At 40.6% G+C, this 6079-nt stretch overlaps 1 pseudogene; it reads right to left on the reverse strand.

The window, feature by feature from the left end:
• Window positions 1–3202: 3202 nt before the first annotated feature.
• Window positions 3203–3830, reverse strand: LOC102257866 (annotated as a pseudogene).
• Window positions 3831–6079: the final 2249 nt, after the last annotated feature.

Below are 6079 nucleotides of genomic sequence, written 5' to 3' on the forward strand. Positions count from 1 at the left end.
ACATGTGGCTACTAGGGGGATTTTTTTTAACAAATAACTCAGTCTTACATTGTCAATTATTTCTTAAAGAAATCTATTCCTATATTGAAAGCATGTTGTGCTTGAAATAAGAAAGCTGTGCTTCAACAGCATTGTAACTATTCTAGAGAAAATTTTACCTGAATGCATCAGCCCCAATTCTTTCTTTATTTTTTTTTCACTAGCAAGAATCCTTCTGGAAATGATCAACTATTGTTATGACCATTTAATGTGCAGAGGGAAGAAGAACCTCTCTAAAACTCTCTACACAGTTTATTTTTTTAAATTATAGGTTTCAAATAATTATTTTTGAAGATATCTGATTTTATGTAAGTGAATTATCATTACTATTGAGATTCGCCAATAGTTGAATAATCACATGTTTTAACCCTCTCAAGTTTAGGCCCAGTTGAACGATAGAAGTATAAATTAAAAATTGATCAGTTTAATGATTAATGAAAGATTTTGGTGAACATGGCTTATACCTATTTACAAAATTGCATAATCTTTATTAGGGAAATATCTTCCCACTGTCCTGGCATACTCACCCCTCCTCCTCCTCCCGCTCTTCCCTCAGTCCAACTCTCCTCCCTGAGCTCTATCCCACTTTACACCTCGGTTGTCAGGGGCTGCCTGCTGCACTTAATCTCAGGCAGTGGTCTGCAGCATTGCCTGCTGGATTTCTTAAAGCTCTTCTTTGCACAGATTCTGGGACCTAATATTTCTTGAATGAATGAAGCCAAGCAAATTTGGCCAGATGCCACATCAGGGAAATCCAGATGGCAAGGAACTGAAGTATCCTGCAAAGAACTGAGACTCTCACTCCAATGCCCAGGAGAAACTGAATCCTGCCAACAACCACTACAACAAGATTACCATATGTATAAAAGGGGAAGAATCACAAAGAAAGATAAAATTATAGAGAGAGGCGCTATGGAAGCAGCAAATGCTCTTCCTTTCTATTTGCTACTTAAGGAACTCCCATAAAATAGACACCAAAATATCTAGATCTTTTCTCAGTTATATTTAACTAAAACATTTGGAAATCTGACAACATGGTAGAAATATATAAAGCAACCATACCAGTGAAAATTGAAGTTTAAATTAGTATAATTTATGAATTCAAAAAGTAGATAAATATAGCTTAAAAAAGATATCAATCATAATAAGTTCAGATAAGAATATTACCAGGATCTTTGAAGCTTCTACGGTGTCACTTTATGGTCTAATATTCTTTCTTCTGGCACAACTGGTAGAGAGGGAGGAGTTAAAATGACTGATCTGTAATCCATTTATTTTCTGATTACCAGAAAACCATCCTATATAATAAAGAGCTAATATGTAATGGTCGTCACTCCCTCATGCCCTCGCACCCTCACACCAGGGCTGGGGATCTGAGGCTGGGCCAGGATCCTGAGGCTGCACCACCCACCTCACCACTGGGGCCGGGGGACCTGAGGCCACTCCCCCTGCCCTGTCACTGGTGCTGGGGGACCTGAGGCTGGGCAGGGGGACCTGAGGCTGTGCCCACCACCCTGCGGGGCTTGACGGGGGTGGGGTTGGCTGGGTCTTGGCCTTGCACAATTTCGAGGCACACGCGGGTGGGCGGGGACTTGACTCTGGGTCCCACAGCATGCCCCAGACTCTGACAGGAGAGACATTTTCGTATACACTTTACTAATTTTCTTTCATCTCTGACACTTCTATTATAGAGAAAGGGCAAATAGCAACATTAAAATATTTCCTCTAATTAATTCCCTTTTAATGTGCATGAATTTTGTGCACCAGGCAACTAGTACCTAATAAAAAGTAGAGAACAAAACTGCCATGATTTTTTGTTTGTTTGTTTTTTGTTAATCTTCACCTGAGAATATTTTTTCCCATTGATTTTTAAAGAGAGTGGAAAGGAGAGAGGAGGAAAGAGAGAGAAAGACAAAGAGAGAGAGAGAGAGAGAATGTGAGAGAGACACATCTACTGGTAGCCTCCTATATCTGGGGAATGGACCTGCAACCCAGGTACGTGCCCTTGACCTGGAATGAAACTTGCAATCCTTCAGTGCACAGATCAGCACACTCCACCACTGAGCCATATAAACCAGGTATTTTTTTTTTTTCAAATAAAATCCACGACCTATCTAGATACTTTAATAATAAAATATTAAAAGATACATTTTATTGAAAAGCTCTAAAGAGATAACAGATAAATCCCCTTATAGATAATATACAGTAGTGAATAAGGTACCAAATCATACAAATATATAAAGCTTGGTTTAATTATGTACTAAATCATAAATGGAATATTTTATAATGATTTTATTAATTTGCTTTATTTTTTTTAAAAATGTAACACTGTTTTTATTTAACTTCAAAAACATTTCAGCATTCTCAACACAGAAAAAATAACAAAACGTTGCAAATTGTGTTTAGTACAGAAGGTTCTTGAACTTTCTTGACTCTTCATTTGTTGACAATGAAGAGTTGAAGTTTCTTTTAAAACAGTTTAAAACTACCACATAACTAAAAAAAGATCCACATACTTCTCATTCCAGCTGAGCCCCCTTTTCCCATAGCTAAGAATGTCAGGATGCTATGTCACTACTTACAAAGACAAGACGACCTGAAGCTAAATGGCTGCTCACTGCAGTGTCCACAGGTCCAGCCTCACAGTGCACACCCTGAGCTACAGCCCCTCCAAAAGGCATCTTCCTCACAGCCTCAACACCAAGCAAAGAGCATCAAGAGCTTGTCTTGGTTGTTTGTTCTTTTTACAAACTATAGATATGTGCAGTTGAGAACTCAGGATTTCTAGCCAATAGCCAAATAGTTAACACCACCTTACAGATTAAAAAAAGAGAGAGAAAAAATGCCAGAAACATCTTTAAATGCTTTGTCACACCAACAGCAAATTGCACGGAGTGAGGAGAACACAAGAGTCTTTTCATTTGAAAAATGTTTGGAAATATGTACAACTTTGATACAGTTTCTGGGTGCTCCGGACACCCATGGCCACTTCATGTAAACCACTGACAATTTCTAGAGCACTTTGAGAGACTACATATGATCATGACCCAATTGTGTAATTAATCCTAATGAGGGCAACAGACACCTCTCAAATTAGAGCTGTGTCAATTACGGCGCTCCCCTATACTAAAGTATTCACAAGGAGACAAATAAGCACTTTTTTTTATTCCTCCTCCTCCTCTTCTTCCTCCTCCTCCTCTTCCTCCTCCTCTTCTTCGTCTTCTCTTCCACCTTTTTCTAGGCAACTTTAGCAATACCCTTTGCGCCATCAAACTTGACTTTAGACTTATAGTAGGCGAGATCCTTCTCATACTTCTCCTTCAGTTTTGCAGCCTTATTGTTGTAAGGTTGCTTTTCACTGTCACTTAAGTTATTCCACATCTCGCCCAGCTTCTTTGCCACATCTCCAATAGAAATTCCAGGGTTTGTGGATTTGATCTTGGGGCGGAATTCCGAGTAGAAAAGGAAAAATCCAGACGGTGACCTTTTGGGGGCATTTGGGTCCTTCTTCTTGCCTCCCTTAGCTGGTCCATAATCCTTCATTTCCCAATCATAGCGTACTTTATCTGCCGTTGCCATCTCATCAAATTACATTTTTCTTTTGCCGACATTGTCTTCCACCTCTCAGAACACTTCTTAGAAAATTCTGCAAAATTGACTGGAACTTCTGGGTTTTTCTTCTTATGTTCCTCTCTGCATGTCTGCACAAAGAAGGCATAAGCAGACATCTTGCCCTTTGGCTTTTTGGGATCACCTTCAGCCATCCTGACTATATTGTTCCCTAGTCTGGGCAGCGCCTAATTTCCTTTACTGTTGCTAAGTAGAAATTGCCTCTCTTTTCTTTGTATCCTGTTGGCAAGGCTTAACAAGTTTTTATGCTCTTGCATATATATTTCTTCTTTACTGGCACCAAAACATTTTTGATCATTAAAGTGATGCATATAAAGGTGAATTTAATAACAGCCTGAAGATTGTGTAAAAATTGTAGAATACAAAGAGACTGAGGGCAGAAAGAAGTATATTTGATTAAAACATAAAGTTGTACTGAGTTGATTTAGAGCTAAGGACATAATCTTCTTTTTAAAATGATAACTGAACTTCTGGGCAAATAGGCTAACAGTTCCTGTCAAGAGAAGGATACGTGTGTATGAAATGTTTTAAAAAGCATGTCCCAGATTAAGAACTTTATATAGTTAATAAGTCCAGAATCTATGAGTTAATGAAGCATGACTCCTTAGAAAATGACACATAAACAGTGATATACAACAGAGATGCCTTACATGCTAAATGCTCTTCTGTTATGGGTGTAAAACTACACAATTTTACATGAGGCCTCCTATGTTATTCTAGACTATGCCATCCACATTTGATGTACCGAAAATCCCAGGCAGCCACCCACACAATATGCTAGGTTTATCCAGGATTTTCCTGAGACTGGGACTATTGACTGCCTGTATCCTTGTACTTACTAGTAAACCTTAATCTATTGATACTAATAAAAGGGTAGTATGCTAATTAGACTGGACATCTTCCAGACGTCCTTCTGGACAAAGCCAAGGTGGTATGGGGCCAAGGCAGAGACGGTTAGGGGTGATCAGGCTGGCAGGGGAGCAGTGAGGGGGCAATCAGGCTGGCAGGGGAGAGCAATTAGGGGCAATCAGGCTGGTGGGGAGAGCAGTTAGGGGCAATCAGGCTGGCAGGGGAGCAATTAGGGGCATCAGACAGGCAGGCAGAGGTGGTTAGGGGTGATCAGGCAGGTAGGCAGAATGGTTAGGGGCAATCAGGCAGGCAGGCAGGCGAGTGGTTAGGAGCCAGCAGTCCCGGATTTTGAGAGGGATGTCCGACTGCCAGTTTAGGACCAATCCCTACAGGATCGCGCCTAAACTGGCAGTCAGACATCCTCTGAGGGATCCCAGATTGGACAGGGTGCAGTCTGGGCTGAGGTACCTGCCCCTCTGTGCACGATTTTATGCACCAGACTTCTAGTCTATACTAATAAAAGGGTAATATGCTAATTAGAGCGGATGTCTTCCAGATATCCTTCCAGACAAAGCTGCAGTGGCTGCAAGGGCCGAGGGCAGGCAGCCATGGTGGCAGCTGCAAGGCCTGGGGCTCAGGCAGCCATGGGCTCAGGCAGCCGTGGGCTCAGGCAGTTATGAGGCCCAGTGACTGTGAGGCCTGGGGCTCAGGCCTTGCAGCCATGGCAGCCGGCCGGCATTGGCAGCAGCTGCAAGAGGGTGATGGGGATGGCGCCATCCACTGATCAGCAGGTTGCCTCCCACAGAGGAAGGCCAGACTTCGGCTTAGGCCCTCTCCCCATTGGGGGATGTCAGAGTGTCAGTTTTGGCCCGATCCCCCAAGGGGTCCGGGATTGTGAGAGGGAGCAGGCTATGCTGAGAGACCCCACAGGTGCATGAATTCGTGCACTGGGGCTCTAGTTTTTTTTTATAAGATCTCATTAGCATGTTTGATTTTTAAAATCCAATCCTTTGTATTAGTTCAATTATAGATTAGTTTAGCATGTATTGAAACAACATTGAACAGTACATATGCATTTGTACATGACTTCCTTGCCTTAATGTTATCCTTATGACATTCATCCATAGACATCTTTTCCTGTATGATTCACTTCTGCGTTTTCCACATAGATGTAGAGAAAGAAAAACTTTCAGTTTCATCCTTCAGAACTGTCTGTTTTTTAAATATTTCCATAAAATATTAGAGATTCTTTATAAATATTCAGAACAAACATGCTGGGAATTTTATTGTAATTTAGAGTGAATCTATACATCAATTGGTGACATCTTAACAATACCAAATTTGACAAGTGATGAGTGCAGTACATCTTTCCATGAATTTAAGTATTTTTTTAATGTCTTACACATATGTTGATGCTAAATGGTTATGTTATATTTTGGCTTCTAGATTTTGTTGTATATATAAAATTAGATTTTTTGTTGCTATATTGATCTTGAATCCTGCAAGCTTGCTAAATTCACTTAACAATCTACACTAATAAAAGAGAAACATGGTAATTGGC

Source organism: Myotis brandtii, unplaced genomic scaffold (genome assembly GCF_000412655.1).
Source record: "Myotis brandtii unplaced genomic scaffold, ASM41265v1 scaffold588, whole genome shotgun sequence".
NCBI lineage: Eukaryota > Metazoa > Chordata > Mammalia > Chiroptera > Vespertilionidae > Myotis > Myotis brandtii.